General features: G+C 47.8%; 1 pseudogene across 1 annotated transcript in view; it reads right to left on the bottom strand.

Moving 5' to 3' along the window:
• The window catches only part of LOC146869325 (E3 ubiquitin-protein ligase TRIM39-like), a 128,497-nt pseudogene that overhangs the window by 12,594 nt on the left and 88,788 nt on the right, over nucleotides 1–27,115 (bottom strand). Inside the window, exon 5 of the transcript XR_014980063.1 lies at nucleotides 15,343–15,392. The product of XR_014980063.1 is annotated as an E3 ubiquitin-protein ligase TRIM39-like (transcript). The remainder of the gene's footprint in view (nucleotides 1–15,342; nucleotides 15,393–27,115) is intronic.

The raw sequence follows: 27,115 nt of genomic DNA, 5'->3' as shown, positions 1-27,115 counted from the left end.
GAGCGCGACTCCGTGGCAGTGTCGCGTTGGGAGAGTCTCCGGCAGGGAAGTTCAATTCTCCCAGGGCATTGTCACCGGTATGCCAGTAAAGAATAAAGTGTGGGGACACAGGTTGGAGTTCACCCAACTTCCGTCTGAAGTTTGGGCGGTGGAGGTAGCGGAGTAATGACTGGTGCGGGGAGCATGCGCAGCGCTCTCCTACTGTTCGAAGAGCCTGCTGCGAGTCCCGCCGGGGAGAGAGTGTTTCTCTGCGTCCCGTCGGGTCAAGGGTGCGCGGAGGCCAACCGCCTTCCAGGGACAGTGTGGCGGAATCGGCAGGGTTCAGGTATCGCGGTTCTCCCGCGCGGCGGGAGAGTCTCTGTGGTGCGAAGCAGGTGCGGGTGTTAGCAGGCTTCCGTGCTGCGGTTCCTTCCTTGTTGGCTCGAGGTAAACAGCGTTACGTGAAGCGAAGCTTCACGGCATAGATTCGGAACTTGAGTGTCAAGCACCGCCTTGCGTGGGGGCGGGGCTTATATACTGACGGCTGTGGTTCCCAGTGCACTGTGGGAGTTGTAGTGTACCGGCCCCTCAGTCATACGCATTCACGCCCTTCCTGCTCTACGGCGCCCCCTCTGCTGGGCCATGACAGACGGACTTCTCAGTTTATACTAGAAGGTATAAAGTAGGGGCGAGTTTAGAACATGCTATAGTGAACACAGATCAGCGATAAAAACTAAGAAACTAGCATGCCCCATGGTCCAACATTGCATGGACCTTAAGCATAGTGAAAATGAGTTGAAATGGCTAATCCCAGAAAAGGTTAAACACATCCCAGGCCAAGACATCAAAAAAGTACGCAAAACACGGGAAACTTATTGGACCTATACCCTAGACTCAGTCAAGACAGGTCTTAATGAGGAAATAATATGGCACACAACGTAAAAACTGTAAAACACAGTAGGGCATAATAGTGTGCTTTTCTTACATTTTAGACTATGTGCATAGGCTGGCTGAGCAGTATATACTATTGGCATGACACCATACAGAACAGACACACCAGTATCGGCACAATTGGCCTCAAGAAACAATGATTGCGACATATCCTTGTGAGGTCCAGTAACTACAGCGATGGCAACATACCTCTTTGTAAGGCCTAGTAGTAACAGTGATGGTAACATATTAAGATTACATCATTCCAAGATGAGAGGAACTTTTCAAGGTTACCGAACAAACCATCTGCTGATTTGATCCGAAATCTAAGCCTCTTCTGTGTCCATTATAGGTTCGGTCCATGGTAATATGAATACATCATTGGACATTCGGTATGTGATACCTAAAAACATGCCACTTTAAGATAACGATGTACAGTCCAGTCTAGGGCAATGACAATTGCACCGTTCTAAGATGGCGCAAATTTTCTATTAATGAAAATCAAACATTAATCCACTTTTCCTGTGACAAGATTAACATCCATTTCAATCCGGCCTATGAAAAATGGAAGTTTTTAAAAAAAGCCATATGTAACTCTTACCCACATATCTGACGGGGAAGGTCTATATTAGATCAAACAATCACAGCGTGGCTGAGGATAGGCGATTGAATACCGAGTATTTTTACACTACCCACTCCAAGATGGCGTGGAACATATACAAAATGCTAGAACCAATTAGCCTTCACGTTTTTGATGATAAGAACTGTCGTTGACCTCCCTTCGGGAGAATCATTGTTGAAGTACCCACACGCTTTCCTTCCTGGTACACACATCCACTCCATGTTGGCGTGGAACACATACTAAGGGATTCGACAAATTAGTTATTGCGGGCCCGATGATATTAACTGTTATTAAGATCTTTTTCTGCCAAATCATCGATGAAGAATTTATGTGTCTCTTTTTCGGTTATACTCAATAGTAGAAGAAAATCAGATAATTTAATGAGTCTATCACTATATCAATAGAAGGATCGACCAACATTCTGGCTTTATAACATCCGTTCAAAGATGGCGCCAATGGTAATACAATAACTAATAGGTAACATAGAGTGAGTTGTCGTAATAGCATTACGTCATAATGCCTTGCAGGTGTTCTACATTTGAAATTGATTCAGAACGTCACCAAACATATAAAAACAGCGCTCACTACCCTTTGGATCTTGGCAGAACGACTACATGCGGTTACGGCGTTAAGGATTACCGACTATTGCAAGTAAGAGACGGGACAATATGCGGGAGAGACTACATATAGATGGGTTTCTGATTAATTTTGCAGTTACCCATGGAGATTGAAAGATAAAAAGTCTATTAGAAAGGCGTAGTAAACAACCCTACCGTTTTGGGTAGTATAAAGGTTTATTGATATACAGGGGAAGACTCCATCCGTATTGGGTATGGAACCTATCAGGACAGATAACTAAAAGCTCTTCTTACGGGAAAAAAAACATTACCAACGAAGCGGGAGCACAGGAATGTTATTAGCACCCTCTTTTAGCTCTGTTGTAAATTTCAACTGAATAATAGGCAAACCCCCCCCCCCCCCTCTCTTTCGTTCGATCATCAATAGGCTCACCTAGCAGATGAGAAGCACTGACACACAGGACGATAACCATCACGTTGGGATCAACTAAAAGACGAATAAAAAGAAACTAGATAAGGGAATACACGAGCAACCCTTATACAAGTAAGTAGATGACTAGTTCTATTCGTATATAATTAAAAAAAAACATAGACCTTTGCTGTAAAAATTATGACCCAAATCAGATTATCTGTGAAGGTAATAACCTTACTCGCGAAAATATTCCCTGTCGTTAGATGCAGATCCAAGATGAATATAAGAAAGTCGGTATCTTAAGCGGAACCTGCTTAGATAAGATTCATATCAAGTATTGTGAAGCGGAACGAATCATCCTAATCCTCAAATTTCAAAAATACTTGTAAGAAGGCCAACGCAGAAATAAAGGTGTGTGAGCTATGTGTGCACAGATAACAAACGTAGATTGTGGTTTAGTTCATTTAATTTTTACATGAATCTGGTTAGCAGTTTGATGACCAAGAATAGTCACATAACTAGGAGTCCCTATAATGTTTACTATTCTTAAGAATTTTTGTCTCTCTATGTTCTCATATGGGAGGTGGTCTACTATTCGTAACTAATGCACTCTCTTTAGGGGCACATTTGTATTGCCAACAGCTCGGATGTTCTTGAGTTTTTTTAAACGTTTTTTAACGTTTTTTGGAGATAATTTAAAAATTCTCTTGTGGGTTATGAACACACCATCATAATCGTTGTAAAATGTATATAATTAACTTCCTATATTGTCTTTGCAGAAACTGTATTTCCCCATCCATGCCCGTTACCTAACTGAGAAGTAACAGGTCTTGATAAAGATGGCAACTAAAGGAGAATAAGCCATCGAAACGCGCGTCGACCAGTGTGCTTGAATACACCCCAGCTCTCAGCACAGTATCAGAGGGTTGAGCAGTTCACCCCTGTCTTGGTCTGTCTGTGCATGCTGATTGGTTCTGGGGTGGGTATAGAGTGTGTGTTATGTATGAGAGTGATATGAATGAGGAGTATGATGAGGTATGACTGGTGGGGTGACATGTTTTGTCTTTTTGAATTCAATTCTCTGAAGTAATGCTTTATACAAAATTTGTATGTTGTTACAGAACAATATCCATTTCCATTCTGTAGGAACTCTATTTTCTGTAAAATCTAAAAATATACATACAAAGCGTACTATGTGTTTTTTGTAAAAATCTGTATACACAATAATAGGAACAAATGTTTAAATGTCTTGTATGTTTTTTTATAAAAATGAGAAATGAACTTTATTGGTACATTTAAAGAATGAACAAAAGAAATTAAATAAAAAATATAAAAAAATAACGTATTTGTTAGATGGTTGTACTTCCTTTGTGAACCCACATTAATCAAAGCAAAATAGGTCTAGAGGGATACTGTATATTATTATAAAGTAGGGGCTGCTTCCTGCGAGGACGACGCGGGAACAGACTGCTGAAGTTTTATTGGAACAAAGGAGGCAAGTTGGCATCTGAGTGAGGCCACCACTCGCCTCTCTCCTCTCCTGCTAGGTATTTCTCCGTGCCCTGAAACTGGATTATGCACTGGGGCTATTATCTGACCGGAGATCTATACGGGCCCACTCCGTCAGAACAATGAGGAGGGCGCTGGACACGCTTGTGCTGGGAAAGACCGGGCTCCTGCTTCGGCCGCTGGGAGTCTCTAACACGCCTGCTGCTGACGGCAGCTGCTGAGGCCGCGCACGCTGACGGATTCCGATTGTCCTGGTTGTCTGGATACAGCAATACTCCACAGGCTGGAACGCAGACAGCAGAGTTAGCGAGGATGGCTGCTCGAGGAAAAGGGAAACCATGGACGGCGGCCCCTGCTACCACCTCCATACAATCACGGCGTAAAGGGGCAGATGCCAAATTGGAGGGTAGGAAGGGAGACCCTTGTGGTGGTAAGGGGGACAAGCAGGAAAAGGAAAAAATAGAGTCTTATGTAAAGACAATTCCCCGCCGCTTACAGGCGTCCGGAGAGGTAGGGAGGTCGCAACCTTCCATCTCGAGCATGTTTCTACCACTAGACATTAGGGAAAAGGTTGGGCAGGAAAGACAGCAAAATCAAGGAAATGGTGATGGTAATGGGGATGTGTGTAACTTTGTGAACAGCCCTACACAGACTGCAATACCCGGTATTCAAGAGGAGGAAAATGAGAAACCCCTAGCTAAAAGGGTGACCCCTTGGCTGACAAACTGTGATAATACTATTCTGGAAGCACATTCACATACTTGCCCGGCGGATGAGACTGGAAGTAATGATAACTGCCCCCGATATACCTACTAATAAATCAAATGATGAGAAGGGTGTTAGTACACCAGATATGACGAGCAAAAGTAAGCATGGCACATCTATAGGGAACGAATCTCAAAGAAAAACTATGGAGACTGGTTGCTTACCCCCAGATTTTTGGCAAAGTTTTTTTCTCTAACTCAGGAATCAGAGGGATCTGACACCAGCCTATTTGTTATTAACGATGGCGGAGGCTCTTTCTCCAGTAACAGTAGCCGACAAGAGAACGGTGCCATCTCTAAGAAACCCAAACAGACATCTGGGAGGAAAGTTCAAGAAAAACCCAGGTGATAATGAGGTTGAGGAGGAATTGGGTTGGGATTATTCAGCTGCACAACTGTTACCCCCTGAAGGTGTAAATGGAAAAGAAAAACTATCAATTGGGAATCCAGGGGCTGAAGTTGAGCAATCAAACAATAGAAAGGTGGATGAATCCTCCCTAGCTTTAATCTTACCATCCCTGCGACTATTCCAGGATGATGTCAAGTCTGATAATTGTCAAGCACGGCTGGCCTCTCAAAAACTCCAAGGATCTGTACGCAAGACTGGGAAAATCTGTACTGATATCTTGGAGAGATTAAATATAGTAGAGACATGTACTGAGGCATTAGAAAATACAGTTGACACGCTGAAGGTTCAGGCTACATCGCAGGAGAGCCCCCTGAAAGATGTTATGTGGAAACTTGAGGATTATGAGAATCGCCAGCGCCACAATAATCTAAGGTTGCTAGGGATCCCCGAAAAGTGCGAGGGCAATGACATAAGGAAATTTATAATTAATATGAGAGAGAGAGAGAGAGCGATAGAAATCTTTATTTCGGTCAGTAGGACCATAAAAGCACAGATAAAAATAAAATACATTTCATTCGATTGAATTTTCCTTCCATGAAGGTAAAAAACTCTCATTGCTCTAAGGGGTAGAGTTATTCATAAAGTGCATGTGCATTACATTGTTATTTCATAAAATACCAATAAAAATGGGTGTGCATTACATGAGCAATATTAGGCCTTGACAAAATATCCAAGAAACCAAAGTTTGTGTTGCTAACATCACAGCCGTCACATGATCAGAAATTTAGAAGAATATACAGATACAAAAAGTTTTTTTAAGCTTAAAAAAAATGCTAATTTAAAAAGTACCAAACCTAGTTGATAAGATATGATAAAATAATCAGGCAGAACCTATGGGCTCATCTTTAGGATAGCTGGACGTGCACACCACATGTAGAATAAAAAACGTGATATTGAATACACAATGGGCATGTGGGTGTCATATTTAAAAATCCTAAAAACCTCAGCACAGTGCTTAGTTCCCAGATTTCTGTATAGCTGTAATAGCCATCGGTGTCTCGCCTTCTTATACCCTTGACAGAAAAATATTGTATGATATTCCGTCTCCACTGCATTGCTACATGCAGGACGTCCCAAATTGGATGAACCCGGCCATTTATTTGTGAAAGCATGCAACGGGAGTAACCCATGCTTAAACTGCAGGTATAACTTCTTGGTAAGGGCCAGCTGGATATCGTCCAAGGCAGGTTCTAATCAATACTGTTTTTTTATTTCTAAAAACACTGCAATTAATGAGCTAGTTACAGAACTCCCCTGTACCCGGGTAAGGTTGTGCTCCATGTAACTCTCTATCAGGTCCTTCCTAGATGTTATCAGGCAGATTTCTGCATTGTTCCACAAATTACCCCTTCCTATGGCCGCAAAAGTATTATTTATTTATTTATTTTGAGAGTTTTATATAGCGCTGGCTAGACCCGGATGTATCAGAGCGCTTTACATAAGGTTCCACAGAAATTACAAAATTACATCAGTTACACGTTACCTCAGTTACTAGAAGTTACTAGAAGCGCTGGCTAGACACGTGGGTATCAGAGTGCTTTACATTAGGAATCACATTATTACACAGTTAAAATCAGTTACAGGTTACATCGGTTATACGAAACACATTTAAATAGTATGGAGGAAGGATAAATAGGGCGGATAGGGGGTAAAGGGGAAGGGTGTAGGTGGAAGGAGGGAGATAATGGCAGGAGAGACGAAGGAAGGTCTGCCCAATGTCCGGCTGGGTAGGTGACGGCCTAAGAGGGAATCCACAGTCCATCTCCCCTATAGCTATCGGGGTAGCTCCACCGGGCATCGGTCTGGTAGCAAGGTCTCAGCTGTCGAGGGAAAGTTCACAGGGTAAATGTCCTGAAGGGTGTGCAGGATCCAGGTCGGTTGAGGGCTAAGATCAAGGTCTGGTCGATGACCAGTTGTTTGATTGTCCAGGAGTCGAAATAAATCGTGGTGAGGTCAACAGTGGCGGCCATCTTGTGGTCAGAGTAAAAAAAACAATCCCCTTGGGAAGCCGATCAAATGAAACCATTCACATCCACTCTCAAACAGCATCGAGATCACACAATCTGACTCAGAGTTGCAAATCCAAAGAGCCCAAACATCAAGTCAAAAAAATGTGTCTCAATACAAAATGCACCAAAATGGTATATATACACAAACAACCAATCACTCTTGATGAAGGCAAGCCATGGTAGTTTGCTCGCACCTTGTAAGCTCAACACTTCGCTCAGCTCTTCCCTGTATACAGCCAGTTCTGGGGTACTACACAGACGTCGCCAGAATAAAAGTGGTCTAAGAGCGGCATCGTCTGCAATTGGTCTAATCCCAAGGTCCATGCGAAGTGGTGTAAGCAGTAAGCTTGGGGGAAGACCCAACAATTGCGTGGCAAAATAATTATCAATTTTCTCTATAGAGCCAGATGGACAGTGACCCCATATATCAGCCCTATACCGGGCAGCACCCCTAGCTTGTGCTTTGTAGACTTCCACCACCAGCCCAACAGATTTATGGGTACAACTTCTGTATACCTTTGTCAGTTCCCCATTGTCTGGGCCAGCTTTAACTTTTCTTTCTTGATTTGGGCACCCCAGTCCATTTTTTCGGTGAGCGTGATTCCAAGATATTCAAAGACGGTCACCCTCTCTAGGGGTTTCCCATCTAGGCAAGGATTTGACCGAACACTATTACCTGCACTAAATACCATGTATTTGGTTTTCTGAAAATTGATCTCCAACCCCCTATTTTTGCAAAAAACATAAAAGCTGTCTAAGGCCCTCTGAATTCCCATAGTTGACTTTGAGAGCAGAAGGGTATCGTCTGCGAACATCATGGCAGGTTCTTCACGGTTCGCCAGGTTAGGGGCATCAATATCCTTCCCAGCAATCAAAGCCTCAACTAGGCCATTAATAAGAAGGCAAAAAAGGGTCGGGCCAAGACGCAGCCTTGGCGTACACCTCTGTCTACAGGTATGGGGGAGCAGTAAGTTCACCATTTTTGCTGTACCTAATTTGGGCAAAATTGCCTTCATGCAGTTGTTTCAGCTGGTGACAAAGTTAAGGTGGAGCCCCCAAGTCCAATAAAATAGCCCACAGTTTGTCCCTCAGCACCAAGTCAGATGCAGATAGGTCCACAAAAATTAGCTAGAGGCTGCCACCCTCTATACACACTGGCTTCCAATGTAATAGTTGTAACCCAAAAATTTGATCTATTGTGGACATCTTCGCTCTGCACCCGGCTGAAAGGTTCCCTACCCGAACTTTCTCACTGGGATTGGGACAAGGAAGTACAATGTGTCCATCGATTTCCCTTATCACCTGCAAGGCCCTCGTCCAGTGAGCGGGCGCTGCCCCGTGCTATATTGGTCTATTTTGGAAATGTTTTGTTATGCCAGGCTGTGTATGACCTAGCCAGACCTAATGCTGAAAGAAGTTGTGAGGGTTTCTCCTTTTTTGCCAAACCAGATTTCGCACACGCTGCTGTTGAGAGGAGATGGCGGCTTAGACAGCTTACAACCCCTCTCCAGAGAGCAGGGGCTGCAGTATTTTTGCAGAATCCAGCTAGGCTGAAAGTTGTCTTTCAGGGCCAGAATTTTAGCTTGACGTCTGAAATCCAAGCCCAGAAGCTACTGGATGATATCTTAGCAGGGGCCATCAGTGGTAAAAAATAAGTCTGTAGCATTCTAGGGAAAGCGCTGGAGATTCCTCTTTATGGGAGGGCTGTATTTTTTTATGTATATTTGATCACTGGCGGGGGGGGGGAGAGGTGGAGGGAGAAGAGGAGTGGTCTGGACGTCCTCACGCAGGCTCATGGTTGAGCCCGATTCCCTAGGTTGTGGGGAAGGGGGGGTGGGGAAAGGGGGGGAATGCGATCCTCAGACGGGTGATAAAAGGGGCTGGTTCAATAGTGTTTTTTGTCACATTTATCACATTTGTCACATTAGATGAAAAGAGTGAGGGATGGGTGTGGTGGGATTGCTGTACAGTGATGGGGTGCCAGAATCTGGTTAATGTTATAAGCCGACATGGGCAGACTTAGAATCGCAACTATCAACATCTGTGGTCTCAGTGACAACAATAAAAGGCAGAGGGCAGCGGTTGGGTTAAAAGCGTTTGTGGCAAATATTATTTGTCTCCAAGAGACACATATCGAAGGATCACAATTGCATGTATTAAAAACACTGGGGTATAGGGTGGTTAGTGCAACAACGCGGGGGCCAGTGTTCTATATTGGCTCAAGGAGGCGGGATCCAATGCACACGGTCATGCTCTGATAAGTTTGGCCGGTGGGCGATTACTGAATGTCAATATAGTATGGGTAAGAAACTGACACTATGTACAGTATATGGATGTAATGGCGACGATCCTGGTGTAATTGATACCATCTCCAGTGAACTTGCTCATTGGCCTCTCCCACTTATTCTGTGCGGGGACTATAATATTAACTTACCCAGTGATTTGTCCCTAGAGGCCTGATGGAGATATACAGGTAGGAAACCAAAAGCATTTCAGGCATTAAGGAATCTATCCCATGGTCTGATTGATTGCTGGCACCTGATAAAACCAAACGACCCAGGGTACACTTATTTTTCTAACCCGCATATGACTCATGCTAGACTGAACTACATGTTTCTTTCGAATACGCTGAGCTTGAAACAGTGCTTAATTTGTAAAATATGAAGTGCAGGTGCTCCCATTTTTTAGGATCTACAACTGACCATGTCCAGAGAGTTATCGCATTATTTGATATCACCAATGTTGCGGGACACCCTATGGCTCTTATCCAATTGGATGCAGAAAATGCTTTTGATAGGGTCTCCTCCCAATATCTATGGACGGCCATGTCTAGAATTGGTATTAGGGAGGGTTTTATTCAAGTGGTCAAAACATGACATAGACAACCGGGTAGTCGAAAAGGCCATGTATTAGTATAATCTCCAGTTTGGATAATGTGGTCAAAGACAATATGGAGCCTCTAACGGAGAATACTAAAAAAGATCTTGCAAGGTTAAATAACCTACATTTATCCATAGGGGTAGGTGTAGTGAGATAAAAATGCTCTTTTTCCCAAAATTTGTATATCTTTTTAGGGCCATCTGTTTAGAATTCACTCCTCAATGGTTTATAGCAATAGAAAATATATTCTCGCGGTTTAAAAGGGTATATCCGCGACCTCGCTGAGCCCTTAGGTTTCTCATCCTACCGAGGGACAAGGGGGGTTTGGCTCACCCGAACCTGAAACTATACTTTTGGGCCTCCACAATGATATATAGTCGCAAGCTGTTCAGGACGAATGCAGGTTCCTTCTCAGTTTGAACTTATGTTGGGGGGAGAGACGGGAGGATGTTTTTGGCAACAATAATACGACAGTTATTACAAAAAAGTTTGCTTTAAAACTCTTTCTAGTGCCTCTAAAGTATGGAGTGCTATTCATAGAACCCAGGGAATTGGTAGATTATCTTTTTATACACCTATGTCTAATAATTGCAATCTTCCCTAGCTCTTTGGAGATTTGTAAATGGATAAATGGATTAGGGCTGTAATAGATCAGTTTGGCTGTTTTTACTCCCCCTGAAATTAAATAAGAATATACTCTTGATTGGAGCTATTAGAAGGTATACTGTACTAATCAGCGCACTGCATTAGATGGTGCAGAGTAAGAGAGCTACTGAAAGGTATACAGTACTAGTCGGTACACTGCATTATATGATACAGAGTGACAGAGCTACTAGAAGGTATACTGTAGGAGTCAGTACAGTTCATTAGATAGTACAAAGTGACAGAGCTACTGAAAGGTATACTGCACTAGTCAGAACACTGCAATAGAAGGTACAGAGAGACAGAGCTACTCCAAGATAATCTTTACTAGTCAGTACACTCTAATATATGGCAGAGTGACAGAGTTACTAGACGGTCTACTATCCTGATCAGTACACAGCATTGTAGTCAGTACACTCCATTGGATGGTATAAAGTGACAAGGCTACTCCAAGGTATACTGTACTAGTTACCAAACTATTAGGGATAAAGGACTAGTTAGCAAACTGCATTAGATGGCACAGCGTGACAACGCTACCCTAAGATATGCAGTACTTGTCGGTGCACTGCATTAGATGGTACAGAATAAGAGGGCTACTAGAAGGGATAAAGGACCAGTCAGTACACTGACAGAGCTAGTAGAAGGTGTATTGTACTAGTCAGTACACTGCATTAGGTGGTACAGAGTGAAAAAGCCACTCCAAGGTATAAGGTACTAGTCAGTACACTGCATTAGATTGTGTAGAGTGATAGAGCTATTCTAAGTTGTACAGTATATTTTCAAGGAACTCTGTACCATCTAATGCAGTGTACTGAATAGTACTGTATACCTTCTAGTAGCTCTGATACCCTGTACCATCTAATATAGAGTATTGACAATTGCAGTATGCCATGGAGTGGCTCTGTCACACTGTAACATCCAATACAGTGTACTAATTGGTACAGTACACCTTCGAGTAGCTGTCACTCTGTACCATCTAATGCAATGTAGTACAGTATGCTTTCTAGTAGCCCAATCACTCTGTACCATCTAATACAGTGTACTGACTACTACTGTATACCTTGGAGTAGCTCTGTTACCAGTTTAGCCACATTCAACATAACCACATGCAGGATTACCACATGCTGTATAGCCATGTGCAGCATAACCACATACAGGATTACCACATGCAGTATTACCACATGCAGTATTACCACATGCAGTATTACCACATGCAGTATTACCACATGCAGTATTACCACATGCAGTATTACCACATGCAGTATTACCACATGCAGCATTACCACATGCAGTATTGCAATGTGCAGCATAACCACATGCAGTATTACCACAGGCAGTATTACCACAGGCAGGATTACCACAGGCAGGATTACCACATGCGGTATTACCACATGCGGTATTACCACATACGGTATTACCACATACGGTATTACCACATGCAGTTCCACTCAACCAGATATTACAGGTGACACAATCCACTTTGGCAGAAATTACAGAAATTGTAGCAGGAAAACGACAAATAGCATTCAGGAATTATCTGCAGAAATCAGTGCAGCAGTACTCTACTGTTGTCTGGTGTTGTGTGCGTGCAAGCATGGCATGAGTGCATGAGTGCATATGTGCGTAATGTGACAGGCCTAATTTGCGAGTGCATGGTGTGAGTGTGGGCTGTGAGGGAAGATCTTATAAACTGTGTGCGTGCAATAGGTCAGTGTAGGTGCATGCGCTAGGTCAGTGTAGGGTCACAAGCGAGGTCAGAGTAGGTTCATGAGCCAGGTCAGTGTTGGTTTATGAGCTAGGTCAGTGTAGACGCACGTGTTAGGTCAGTGTAGACGCATGTGTTAGGTCAGTGTAGATGCAAGCGCTAGGTCAGTGTCGGTGCATGTGCTAGGTCAGTGTAGATGCATGCGCTAGGTCAGTGTAGGTGCATGCGCTAGGTCAGTGTAGGGTCACAAGCGAGGTCAGAGTAGGTTCATGAGCCAGGTCAGTGTTGGTTTATGAGCTTAGTCAGTGTAGACGCACGTGTTAGGTCAGTGAAGACGCATGTGTTAGGTCAGTGTAGATGCAAGCGCTAGGTCAGTGTCAGTGCATGTGCTAGGTCAGTGTAGATGCATGCGCTAGGTCAGTGTAGGTGCATGCGCTAGGTCAGTGTAGGTGCATGCGCTAGGTCAGTGTAGGTGCATGCGCTGGGTCAGTGTAGGTGCATGCGCTAGGTCAGTGTAGGTGCATGCGCTAGGTCAGTGTAGGTGCATGTGCTAGGTCAGTGTAGGTGAATGCGCTAGGTCAGTGTGGATGCATGCGCTAGGTCAGTGTAGGTGACAATATGCTAGGTCAGTGTGGATGCATGCGCTAGTTCAGTGTAGATGACAATATGCTAGGTCAGTGTAGGTGCATGCGCTAGGTCAGTGCAGGTGCATGCTCTAGATCAGTGTACGTCCATGTGCTAGGTCAGTGTACGTCCGTGTGCTGGGTCAGTGTACGTGCATGTGCTTGGTCAGTGTAGGTGCATGGGCTGGGTCAGTGTACGTCCATGCGCTGGGTCAGTCCCGTCCATGTGCTGGGTCAGTGTACGTCCATGTGCTGGGTCAGTGTAAGTGCCTACATGCTAGTTCAGTGTAGGTGCATGCGCTAGGTCAGTGTAGGTGCATGTGCTAGGTCAGTGTAGGTGCATGTGCTAGGTCAGTGTAGGTGCATGCGCTAGGTCAGTGTAGGTGCATGCTCTAGGTCACTGTAGGTGTATGTGCTAGGTCAGTGTAGGTGCATGCGCTGAGTCAGTATAGATGCAGGTGCTAGGTCTCTGTAGGTGCATGTGCTAGGTCAGAGTAGATGAATGTGCTAGGTCAGTGTGGATGCATGCGCTTGGTCAGTGTAGGTGCATGTGCTAGGTCAGTGTAGATGCATGCGCTGGGTCAGTGTAGGTGCATGTGTTAGGTCAGTGTGGATGCATGCGCTAGGTCAGTGTAGATGCATGCGCTAGGTCAGTGAGAGTGCATGAACTAGGTTAGTGTAGGTGCACATGCTGGGTCAGTGTCGGTGAAAATATGCTAGGTCAGTGTAGGTGCATGTGCTAGGTCAGTGTAGGTGCATGTGCTAGGTCAGTGTAGGTGCATGCGCTAGGTCAGTGTAGGTGCATGCTCTAGGTCACTGTAGGTGTATGTGCTAGGTCAGTGTAGGTGCATGCGCTGAGTCAGTATAGATGCAGGTGCTAGGTCTCTGTAGGTGCATGTGCTAGGTCAGAGTAGATGAATGTGCTAGGTCAGTGTGGATGCATGCGCTTGGTCAGTGTAGGTGCATGTGCTAGGTCAGTGTAGATGCATGCGCTGGGTCAGTGTAGGTGCATGTGTTAGGTCAGTGTGGATGCATGCGCTAGGTCAGTGTAGATGCATGCGCTAGGTCAGTGAGAGTGCATGCACTAGGTTAGTGTAGGTGCATGTGCTAGGTCAGTGTAGGTGCATGCGCTAGGTCAGTGAGAGTGCATGAACTAGGTTAGTGTAGGTGCACATGCTGGGTCAGTGTCGGTGAAAATATGCTAGATCAGTGTAGGTGCATGTGCTGGCTCAGTGTAGATGCATGTGCTAGGTCAGTGTATATCCATGTGCTAAGGCAGTGTAGGTGCATGTGATAGCTCAATGTAGGTGCATGCACTGGGTCAGTGTAGATGCATGTGATAGGTCAGTGTAGATACATGTGCTACGTCAGTGTAGGTGTATGCACTAGGTCAGTGTAGGTGTATGCACTAGGCCAGAGTAGATGCTTACGCTTGGTTAGTGTGAGTGCATGCATTAAGTAAGTGCAGGTGCATGCACTAGCTCAGTGTAGGTACATGCGTTAGGTCAGAGTAGATGCATGGTCTAGGTCCCTGTTGGTGCTAAAACTCTGGAAAATAGAATGTGTTATGTGGTAAATACCAAATTCTGAGGTAATTTCCCATTCACTAGTCCCAGAATACTGCAGAAACTGAATTGCTCGCAGTTGTCAAGCCTAACAGTATCATTAATGTGAGGTGTGAAATTAACGCACTGAATTTCCAATAAACTTAGCATGAATGTCCAAGGGGAAGAATGATTTAAACAAAGGAAATGTGGCAGCACGTATACAGAATGGAGATAAGTAGAACTATAGAAAAGACAAAGTTTAGAGACAAATCAAGTAACTACCCTGACGTGAGTGTACGTTACCACTAAATGCCATACAATACCATGCCACACCACACCACACCATACCATACATATCGCCATCCCATTCCATCCATTACCACCATCCCATACCACTATACCATATTATACAATGATCTCACCCTATACTACACCCACCATACCATCATAACATACCAGTCCACACCATCCCATCCAATCCCATCCCACCATAACATTCCATAACATACCATACATACCATACCATTCCGTAGCACACCACACCATACCGTAGCACACCACACCATACCATAGCATACCACACCACACCATACCATAGCCCACCATACCACACCACACCATAGCACACCACAGCATACCATAGCATACGACACCTTACCATAGCACACCACACAATACCATATAATTTCCATGAACAGTAATATTCAGAGCTAATCATCGCAATGGTATTTACCTTTATAACTCTTCACCACCTCTGAGCTCTGAATCTTCACATTATTACACCTGTAATAACACACACATCATCTTTGTATTAAAGAGCAATGACAGCGACAGAAACAAAGGATGAACATCACATAAGACCTGTATTTGAAATAAGATTCAGTATTAAGAGCAGCGCCTGCGGACTAGAGCTCAGTGTGAGTTACTGTTCATACACAACAGTCAAAGCTCTAACTATATACAAAAGTACCTTTAACATCTTATGACAGGATGTGGATGTTCTAAGTCAGATAGCTCGGTGAGACAAGTGCGCTTCATGTGATGCCACGGAGTGCCTTGTGTGGGTCTTCTAGGAGCAGTGGTTAGCTCAGTGAAAGGGGGGCTGACTAACAGGTTACATCTGCTCCTGGTCGGGTCTTATGTATATACTTAATAAATACCTTCTTACCTGAGGTCCACGTGAATTCCTGACAGCACCCACAACACAACATTATCACATCCAACCCCTGCCAGTGTAAACCGTGTGTCGCGGGATGTAATGAGGCTCGGAGACAGTAGTGCTTTCTCGTGCTCTTTTATTCTTTTTAAGCACACTTTTCCTTTCTATCGTGGGGCGATAATACGGCAAAGTGTTCTCTTCTTCGAGGTCTTGGGTCCGGCGATGGGTAGGGGGCGTCTTCCCTCTCCGACTCCGCTCCAGGGTGCCGAGGTCTTCGGGACAGGGAGCGTATCCGGTCCTCAGGACGGGGGGGGGGGGGGTAAAGAAAGGACAGAAGGGAAAGGTGTGTCAGTACGGCGTTCACAACAAATCCCGAGAAAGGGGCCAGGGAGTGGAGGAGGTTCACCGTTCTCAGTACTCCTAACCTAAGTGACGAAGGTAGTGAGGAAGGGTACAGTCGGGGATACGGTTCTTTTTAGGTTCTAGGCTCACTACGGCGTCCTGCCCAGCCCGCTATACGAGCCCGTACCTGGTGATGCCACGCTTCTCCCACGGAAACGTGGCGGGGCGAGTCACAGGGTCGTTGGCCTCCTGGCTCTGCTACCGGCACCGCTGCTCGATGTCCGTTGGTCTCGTCCGTCGTCTCCTCCTCTACGCTCTTCCCTCGGTTCTCTCCTCTCTCGTTCCGCTCCTCTTCTCTGCTTCTCCTCTCCTCTCCGGTGATCACACACCCCTCTCGTACTCGACTTCCGGGATATGTTGGCTCCGTATCAGTGACGTCCTCCACGGGGGCGTGGTCTGCTGCTAGTTCACTCCAATTAAAGAAACAGTGTTCTCCAGGAGAGCCTGGGCCTCCGAAGGCTGTCGTTACGTCCCGGGACACCGGGTGCTGGAGGGAAAGAGGGGACATGAAGGGGGACACACAGTCAATGAGAGGCGGGCATGAGCAGTCTCTGTCGGGGCCGGGCTCCGTGTCACACACCTCCCCCCTTGGATTCTCCCGATCGGGGAGAGGGTGCCGTGAGAGAAAGTCCGCGCTACAGTTCTCAATACCCTTACGGTGGAGGACGGTGAACGAAAAGGGCTGTAGGGACAGGAACCAGCGTAATACTCTGGGGTTATTCGACATGTTGCGGCTCATCCACTGTAATGGGGCATGGTCCGTGTAAAGGGTGAATGGGTGTCCTTCCAAATAATACCTCAACTTGTCCACCGCCCACTTGATAGCCAAACACTCTTTTTCTATTGTGGGATATTTCACCTCCCTGGGGAACAGTTTCCTGCTGATGTACAGTATGGGGTGCTCAATCCCTCCGTCGGTCTTTTGTGATAACACTGCCCCCACCCCATAGTCTGAGGCGTCCGTATGAAGTATAAAGGGCTCGTTGTAGTCAGGGGATGCCAATACCGGGTTTGTGGTAATGATCCCTTTAAGGGTATTAAAGGCTTTCCACATTGACGGTGATGGTGTCTGTAAAGCCTGTTGATCATATTGTCGTTTTAGGGTGTCTGTTAAAGGGGCAGCTATTTCTGAGAAAGAGGGGATGAATCTTCTATAATAGCCTATCAGCCCGAGAAAGGCCCTCATTTCTTTTTTGGTGGTGGGAAAAGGAGAGTCTGAAATAGCCCTGACCTTCTCGATCTGGGGTTCGATGACCCCGTGGCCCAGTATGTATCCTAAATATTTCACCTTCTGATACCCTACTCTGGATTTTTTTGCATTTATGTGTAGCCCCGCTCTCTCTAGGGCTTGTAGGACTAAACATAGATGACGAAGATGTTCCTCCCAGCTGGTGCTGAAGATGATAATGTCATCAAGGTATGCTGATGTGAAGGTGGAGTGTTCTAGAAGCGTTTCATTCATTAACCGCTGGAATGTTGCGGGGGCTCCATGCAGGCCGAAAGGAAGGACGTTGAATTCAAACAACCCATCAGGGGTTACAAACGCCGTTTTCTTGCGGTCTTCCTCCCTCAGGGGTACCTGCCAGTACCCTTTTGTTAGGTCCAGCGTACTGATATATTTGGCTTCACCTAATTGCTCGATGAGTTCATCCACCCGTGGGATGGGGTAGGCATCAAATGTTGACAGTTGGTTTAGGGCCCGGAAGTCCATACAAAACCTGGTACTCCCATCAGGTTTCGGTACCATTACAATCGGTGATGACCATTCGCTTCTGGACGGCCGTATGATCCCAAGGCGTAACATTTCCCGGACCTCCTTCCGTATAGCCGGTCGTTTGGCGGCTGGAATACGGTACGGTTTTTTTTTCACTAAGGTTCCTGGAGGGGTATCGATTCGATGCTCTATCGCAGTGGTTTTCCCGGGCTCATCCGAAAACAAACGGTCATATGGACTGAGAGTATCGAGCAACGTAGTCCTCTGGTGGAGAGTAAGCTCGTCGTTTATGTTCAGGTCCCCCAACGTAGAATCTAGCGTACCGGTGGGCGTACTCGCCAAGTGTACGTCTTTGGGAGGAGGGCCTATCCATTTTTTTAGTAAGTTTATATGGTACACTTGTGTTTTCCTCGGCGTTATTTGTAATCGGTAACTGGTTTTTCCAATGGTGGCGGTGACTTTATACGGTCCCATCCATTCAGTGTGAAATCGTCGGGTGGCCGAAGGTAATAACACCAAAGCCCAGTCGTTTATCATTAGGTGTCTCCATTTTTTTCCTTTGTCATAGCAGTGCTTTTGTCGGGTTTGGCTTTGGGTCAGGTGGACGTAGGCCAGTTCTCGTAGCTTTCCCAGCTTATTTTTCAGGTCTTGTGTGTAGTCCAGTACTCCATGGTTTTCCCCCGTATCTTTCTCCCAGGCTTCTTTGGTCATCTCTAGTAGCGTACGCGGCTGCCGCCCGTAGAGCATCTCAAAAGCCGAGCATCCCAGGCTGCTTTGGGTTTGCCCTCGAATGACATACAGGGCCAACGGAAGAATAGCGTCCCATTCTCTCCCACTCACTGCGAGCATCTTCTTTATGACGGTCTTGAGGGTCCCGTTATATCGTTCAACTAGGCTGTCGGTTTGAGGGTGGTAGACGGATGTTCTTATCTGACGTAGGTCTACTAGTTGACAAACTTCCTTCATTAGGCGGGACATAAACGGCGAACCCTGATCCGTCAGTATTTCCTTCGGGAAACCCACTCGGGAGAACAGTTCGATCATCTTGTCAGCTATCACGCGGGTGGTGGGGTTGCGCAACGGGAAGGCTTCGGGGAAGCGGGTGGCATAGTCGACTATGACCAGCGCGTATTGGCTCCCCCTTTTGGTTTTTGGCAGGGGTCCTATTAGGTCCATGCCCACCCTTTCGAAGGGGGTCCCTATAATAGGTAAATTCTGCAAAGGAACTTGGGGTGGGCGCTGTATGTTTTTCTTTTGACAAACCTCACAGGCCATACAATGCAGTTTGATGTCTTTGTAGACCCCGGGCCAATAGAAATATCTTAGTACATTCTGGGTCGTCTTTTCACTCCCTATATGTCCTGCAAGGAGATGAGAATGGGAGTAGAACATTATTTGCTCACGAAAGGGGGAGGGTACTAGCAGTTGTGGGGGCTCGTCTTTCTTCCCTTCTCTGTACAACAATCCCTCCCTGATGGTGAACCGTGGGTATGTGGGGTTGGGGTCGTCTTTCGACTGGTGAGCCTGCTCCCAGGCGTTAAAGAGAGAGCGGTCGTTTGCTTGTGCGAAACTGAAGTTTTTGTCTCCCACCCAAGGTTCTGGTGTAACATACGCAGGGTGGGCTTGCCCCTTAGGTAGGGAGGTCAGTGTAGGGGAGCATGTCCTAGCGGTGGACCGAGAAAAGAGATCCAGAAACTCGGGATTGTCTGTCCCTATAATCAACTCCTCGGGTAAGGACTCTAAGACTCCCAGTTTTACTCTATGTTGGGCCCCTCCCGGGAGCTCGAGACTTAGGGTTGCTACCGGATAGGGTTTGACATCCCCATGGACACATTTGATATTCACAACGCACTGGGGAACCAGCTGTTTGGGCTCTACCCACCTCCCTTGTATCACTGACTGTCGGCACCCTGAATCAAGGAGAGCCCGGACCGCTTTCCCATTCACCCTAACACTTACGTAGAAGGAACTCCCAAGTTCCGCGGTATACAAGACCGATCTGGGGACATATCCCACTTCCATGGGCTCTTCTGTGGGCCTGCAGTGAGGACATAAGCGGGCGATGTGTCCCCAATTCCCACATTCAAAACACTGCGGTCCTTTGACGGGGTAGGTCTCGGGTTTGTAGGGCTTTAGAGGGAGGCTTTCTCCGAGTGGGCGTGGTTTTCTCTCCGGTTTCAACGGCGCGGGGCGTGTTGGTTTCTCGGTCTCCCATGGAGCGTTCCGTGGTTGTGCTCGAGCGTATGACGTCGCCATCTCAATGGCCTGAGCCACGGTCAAGAGTGGTTGTTGTCGTAGCCACCTTTGGGTACTGAACGGTAGAGCTTCCAGGTATTGCTCAAGGTACACCTTGTCCATTATATCCTCTTTTGTGCTGGTGTTTGGAGTCAACCACTTGTCAGCAGCCATTTTTAGGCGGAAGAACAGAGTCTTGGGGTTCTCGCCGGGTCTCCCTCTTTCTTTCCTGAAACGCACTCTGTACGCTTCGGCATCTAGCCCCAGATGGTCCAAAATTATGGCCTTGATAGTGACGTAAGGTACTGTGCCGGTCGCGTTGGCCACCTGATAGGCCGCTTGTGCCTCGCTGGTGAGAAAAGGGGCGAGGAAATATGCCCGCATTCTCCAGCACTTGTCGCGGGATGCAATGAGGCTCGGAGACAGTAGTGCTTTCTCGTGCTCTTTTATTCTTTTTAAGCACACTTTTCCTTTCTATCATGGGGCGATAATACGGCAAAGTGTTCTCTTCTTCGAGGTCTTGGGTCCGGCGATGGGTAGGGGGCGTCTTCCCTCTCCGACTCCGCTCCAGGGTGCCGAGGTCTTCGGGACAGGGCGCGTATCCGGTCCTCAGGACGGGGGGGGGTAAAGAAAGGACAGAAGGGAAAGGTGTGTCAGTACGGCGTTCACAACAAATCCCGAGAAAGGGGCCAGGGAGTGGAGGAGGTTCACCGTTCTCAGTACTCCTAACCTAAGTGACGAAGGTAGTGAGGAAGGGTACAGTCGGGGATACGGTTCTTTTTAGGTTCTAGGCTCACTACGGCGTCCTGCCCAGCCCGCTATACGAGCCCGTACCTGGTGATGCCACGCTTCTCCCACGGAAACGTGGCGGGGCGAGTCACAGGGTCGTTGGCCTCCTGGCTCTGCTACCGGCACCGCTGCTCGATGTCCGTTGGTCTCGTCCGTCGTCTCCTCCTCTACGCTCTTCCCTCGGTTCTCTCCTCTCTCGTTCCGCTCCTCTTCTCTGCTTCTCCTCTCCTGTGATCACACACCCCTCTCGTACTCGACTTCCGGGATATGTTGGCTCCGTATCAGTGACGTCCTCCACGGGGGCGTGGTCTGCTGCTAGTTCACTCCAATTAAAGAAACAGTGTTCTCCAGGAGAGCCTGGGCCTCCGAAGGCTGTCGTTCCGTCCCGGGACACCGGGTGCTGGAGGGAAAGAGGGGACATGAAGGGGGACACACAGTCAATGAGAGGCGGGCATGAGCAGTCTCTGTCGGGGCCGGGCTCCGTGTCACACCGTGTTACCATTCCTCTACAACCAAGATGTTGGGTAGCTTTAGTGGGATATATAAGAAAGATTTGAACCCAGACGCTTAGTAATGAAAAACTGGTTGCAAAACAAAAACTCCCACGTCTTACGGTACGCAGATTTTAGGCCGTTGGGGAAGGATCACAGAGGGAGAGATAAGGGAACAGGTTAGGAGGCTCAGTAAAGGGAAAGCAGCAGGCCCAGATGGGATCACAGAGGGAGAGATAAGGGAACAGGTTAGGAGGCTCAGTAAAGGGAAAGCAGCAGGCCCACATGGGATCCCATCTGAACACTATAAAAATTGTTGAACTCTTTGGTCTCTTTCTGGGTATCTTATTTTAATGAGATCTCTCTGGAAGGCTGTTAAATTCCACCTTCCTAATATGAGGCAACTGTAGTTATGATCCTTAAGCCGGGTAAAGACGCCAGGTTAGCAGATTCCTATAGACCTCTATCTTAGTTGAACTGTGATTACAAAATGATTACAGGAATCTTGGCTAAGAGGTTATCAGATGTCCTTCAAAAGTTGATCCATTTCGATCAAAAGTGGTTTGTGCCTGGAAGGAAGCTGTATGAATGAACCCAATGACTTGTCGGTGCGAATGATATGGCCGAGGCCTCTAATCTCCTGTTGACAATGGCAAGAATTGATGCTGTTAAAGCATTTGATACGGTTGATCGTGTCCATCTTTGGGAGGTATTGCAGGATTATGGTTTCAACAGCAATGTTACTGAAGTTGTGCAAATGCTATATATGGTGCCGGCAGCTTAGATTTTTGATGGCGAACTTACAGCTTCGTTTCAGATATCCAGGGGAACTAGACAGCAGTGTCCTTCGTCACCAATTCTGTTCTGTGTATATATTGAGCCCTTTTCCCAGATGATTTGGCAGGATTAGACCATTCTTCCCTTTGAAGCTGCAGGGTTACCAACCAGACTAGCACTGCATGCTGATGACATAGTTCTGTATGCATCGAAGCCAGAGCTCTCTGTTCCACAGCTTGAGATGCATGATTTTGGGAGTCTGTCAGGGTATCTAATCAATAGGGGAAGACAGAGATTATGAAATCGGCTAAAGAGAAGGTAGGGCTTCAAACCAGAAACCAGATTAGGAATCCTGGGATCATCGTAACTCAGAGTTTGGAGGAAATACCGGATGTAAACTTAAGGTATCCCATTGTAAATTTTGAAAAAGATCGATCCTGATATGACAAATGATACATTCATTTATGTGAGCAACATCTCGACCTTATTAACAAATTCGCCCATTGTGAACGACGCATCAACCTCGACTCGCAAATACGTAGTCCGGCAAGCACTGAGACCTAGTCCCAAGTTTACTGATTGACAGGCCACATAGTCTGCAGACAAATGCATGGACGGGAAACCAGAGATCAATCCCACAGATTAGTGAAGCGACACTACAATGGTTAAGGGAGATTGGCCCCCAATAAAGCACGCATGGCTGAAGGGGGTACGCATGCTCCAAAAACACCATAAAGTCAGATGCCACATGAGTTAGGAACATAGAGAAAATCCGAACACAGAACACGCAGTGATCAAGTGCTCCCCAAGCCAGACATCAGGACACTTTAACCACTGGCCGCATTTTGTCCATGCAAGGTCGAGGCCCAACTGGATTATCAATTAAAATTTATTTATGGGGGGGAGGAGCCTAGCGCGCAACCAAGATGGCCGCGTAGGTGCGAGGCTCCCGAGGACCTCCGCGACCTCCTACATTTATCCTGTCTTCATCCTGATTCGGTTGAGTGGACTGTGTTGGTGAACCTGAGCCGAGGTGGTACCCGTTTTCCGTATTTCAATCGGACCCCGTGTGCCGTGCTGGGCATCGATTGAAGTTTGCGGCCTGCTCCTCTCCTGACCCCGGACTAGAGTTGGGGGGTGATCCAGTGGAGAAGTGAACAACAACGGCGGGACGAGCCTGGCGAGTCGCGTACCCCACACTTTCACTTTCGCTTTTGAGCCCTCTTGCCATTGTCGCGAGTGGGATCACTGCCCTTCTGTGTGTGGTGGTTGCCTCGCTGGGGGACCCTGCCTGCCCTGCGGGGACCTGCTCCGCCTTTCTGAGGCGACCTCTGGGGTCCTTGGCCTCGACTGTTCGCTCTCCGCGGTAGGACTCGTGGGTGTACGGGATACAGGACGATGGCGACGAAGCAGGATGGTGAGAGGCCAAAGGCCAAATTGACCCGGCGTGGTGCTGCAACTCAAGCCAACATTATGGATCGCTATACCCTACCGAAGGGTTCTCCCGGCGGGTCGCATAGGTCCCCTGAGTGCCCCGCAGATGCCCCGGATTTGCCGACGGATCTGACTTTGCAGGACATCATGGGCGCCATCGCGGAGATGAAGACCTCGGCGGGTCAACAATTTGATACCCTGGCGCACAAACTCGACGCGGTTCTCATCGATGTTAACCTTGTCAGGGCAGATCTTTCCAAGACAAATGACAGGGTGGATTCTTTGGCTCACACCGCGTCGGGCCTCATGACTGAGGTGGCGGCCCCCCAGACGGAGGTACGTCGGCTCCGGCAGGCCAGTGCGCTCACGGATCGGCGACTGGAGGATTCCGAGAGTCGGGCCCGGAGGAACAACGTTCGCATTATCGGGGTGCCAGAGGGACTGGAGGATTCGGCGGCGGATCTCTTTGTGGAGGATCTGATTTCTAATCGTCTGCAGCCTCGAGGTTTGAGTAAATTCTTTGCGGTGGAGAGGGCCCATAGAGTTCCTGGTGGCAAGCCGAAGGTCGGAGCTCCCCCGCGGCCTCTTATTGCCCGTATCTTCAACTTTCGGGACAGGGATGCGATCTTACAAGCTTCTAGAGTGCAGGGGCCGCTTAAGCTGGAGAACGTGGAGGTGAACTTCTATCCTGACTTTACTCAAGCGGTCCAGAAGCAGAGGCTGGGTTTCATGGGCGTTAAGCGGCGGCTCTGAGATATGAACTTGAAATACGCCATGCTTTTCCCGGCCAGACTGCGTGTGGAGTCCGAGGGTCGCTCTCATTTCTTTGACCGTCCGGAGACGGTCGGGGACTGGTTGGACACTTTGCCTAGGGGACATGATCGAGAGGGTGTGGGGGCCGCGGGAGGAGAGTGCCCACTGGACCGGGCCAGCGGTATTGATACTGGGGCTAATTCCTGATGATGCCACCTTTCGGCTGTGCTCAGGGTTTCTTGACTGTCGTGCTTTGCTCCCCCTCCCGTGGAGGTTGTGGTGTGTCTCGAGGGAGTTCTCTTTCCTCCTCTAGGGGGTCTTTGTAGTTTAGTTCATGCAGGGGCGACAGGCACACTGCAAGTTGGGGGGGCTGTTTGGGCTCATGCAGGGGTGCAGGGAGGGGGGAGTTTTGTTTGGAATGTTGGGTTGGGGTTGGGTATTGTTTGTTTGTACCACAAGGCAGACATATTGTTGTGTTCTATTCAAGGTGCTCTCTGGGAGGGGACAGATTGGTTTTGGCTGTGATGGGGGGTAGGGGACTGAGACTTCTTTCCTGGAATGTTAACGGACTGGGGGACAGGATAAAACGGGGGGTGGTCCTGCAGTTCTTAAAACGGATTTCACCTGATATTGTGTTCTTGCAAGAAACACACCTTATTGGTAACTCCTTCTGTGCTATGAATAGGCGGGGCTATCGCCTTGTGGCCCATTAGGGCTTCACCTCTGGTTCGAGGGGTGTGGGCATTATGGTTAAAACCTCGCACCCGTTGGAGGTTGACGAGGTGCTCCATGATGACAGGGGGCGATATACGGCTCTGGTGGGTAGATGGAAGGGTAAAGTAGTTGTTTTGGTTTCTGTTTATGTCCCGCCGGGGTTGCAGACGACTACTTTTGCTGATTTGGGGCGCCTTCTTCTTGGGCTGCCGGAGGGTATCTTAGTGGTTGGTGGGGATTTTAATGCTGTGGTCTCCGGAACTGAGGATCGTCACCCACCCAGGGATCTCCCCCGGGCCCAAACTTGGTTGTCTGGCCTCTTAGATACCCTGGGTCTGGTGGATTGTTGGCGGCTAAAACATCCTGCGCAGGTACAATACACCTTTCATTCCGGGGCTCATGGTAGTCTTTCGAGACTTGATTATGTTCTGATGCCAGCGGCACAGGCAGGGAGGGTCGGGGAGGTGCGGCATCTTGCTCGGGGTATTTCAGACCACTCCCCTCTCTTGTTGCACTTTGATATTGTCCCGGGGGTGGAGGGGAGGGTGGTCCCGATCAACCCCTGGTACCTGCGTAATCCCGCGATTCGCGCAGATTTGATTAAATCCCTTGAGCAATATTTTGGAGATAATGTGGGATCAGTGTCGTCTGCTGTTTCTCTGTGGGAGGCGTTCAAAACGGTACTCCGGGGGGAGGCCCTGTCCCTCATTTCCCACTCCAAGAGGTGTGAGCGGGAGGAGGTGACCCGTATCGAGTCTGAGATAACGGAGTTGGAGGGTGACCTGGATTGTGGTGTCACGGACGACAAACTGCATGCTCTCAGGATCAAACAAGCGGACTACAAGGCCCTAGTCACCGAGGCAGCCAGGGGCCTGAGTAGGGAGCAGCAGGGGCGACTGTATGATATGGGTGATAAAGCTGGAAAACTGATCGCGTGGCTGGATAAAAAGGAGAGAGCGAGTCGAGTTGTTCCGCTGGTTGAGAGAGTGGAGGGTGTGTATGTTACTGATCCGGGTGAAATTGTTGATTGCTTCGCAGAGTATTTTCGCGGGGTGTATTCCCCGGTATCTTCTCGCTCGGAAGAGGATTCCCGCGACCTGCTTAAAGATATTGCGTTGCCTTCCCTTTCGGAGGAGGATAAATCGTTGATGGACGCGACTCCGACGTCTGAGGAGATCGCTCTGGCCATACGTCCAGTCGCCTCTGGCAAGGCCATGGGTCCTAATGGCCTTCCCATTGAATTGTACAAATTGCGGCCGGATACATTGGCGCCGCATCTTCGTGATATGTTCCTCGCGGCCCGGGCGGCGGGTTCCCTCCCGCTGGACCAGCGTCTAGCCACTATTGTGGTTATTCACAAGGAGGGGAGGCCGCGTGATCGGATCACTTCTTACAGGCCCATTTCGCTTTTGAATGCGGAACCAAAAATTCTGGCCAAGGTGCTGGCTAATCGGCTGGTCAGCGTGGTGTGCGACTTGATCCATCAGGACCAGTCCGGTTTTATCCCTCATCGCAACACCGCGCTTAACCTGTGGCGTCTGCATGGGGTGCTCTCGAGGGTTGCGTTCATACGTGAGCCAGCCATTTTGGCGTCCCTGGACGCCACTATGGCATTCGACACGCTTGAGTGGCCATATATCTGGGCGACGCTGGAGAAGTTTGGGTTTGGCCCGGGATTCATTGGCTGGGTGAAATTGTTGTATTCCGGACCGCTAGCCCAGGTGGTGGTGAATGGTAGAGTGTCGGCTCCTATTGAATTGGGTAGGGGCACGCGACAGGGTTGCCCGCTGTCGCCTCTCCTCTTTGCGCTCGCCTTGGAGCCCCTGGCGGAGTGGCTGCGGTGGCACCCTTCGATTCGTGGTCTCCGTTTGACTCCTGAGTATGAGGATCGAGTCTCTCTCTACGCGGACGATATTCTTTTGTATCTTGCTTCCCCGCGTGAATCGTTGATTGTGTTAGTGGATGTGCTGAATTCCTTTGGCCGTAACTCAGGCCTAGTCATCAACTGGGCTAAATCCTGTGTATATGTCCTCTCAGG

The sequence above is a fragment of the Triturus cristatus genome, chromosome 1_1, assembly GCF_964204655.1.
Source record: "Triturus cristatus chromosome 1_1, aTriCri1.1, whole genome shotgun sequence".
NCBI lineage: Eukaryota > Metazoa > Chordata > Amphibia > Caudata > Salamandridae > Triturus > Triturus cristatus.
The sequence above is the reverse complement of the archived record's forward strand: the minus strand, read 5'-3'. Positions and strand labels throughout refer to the sequence as shown.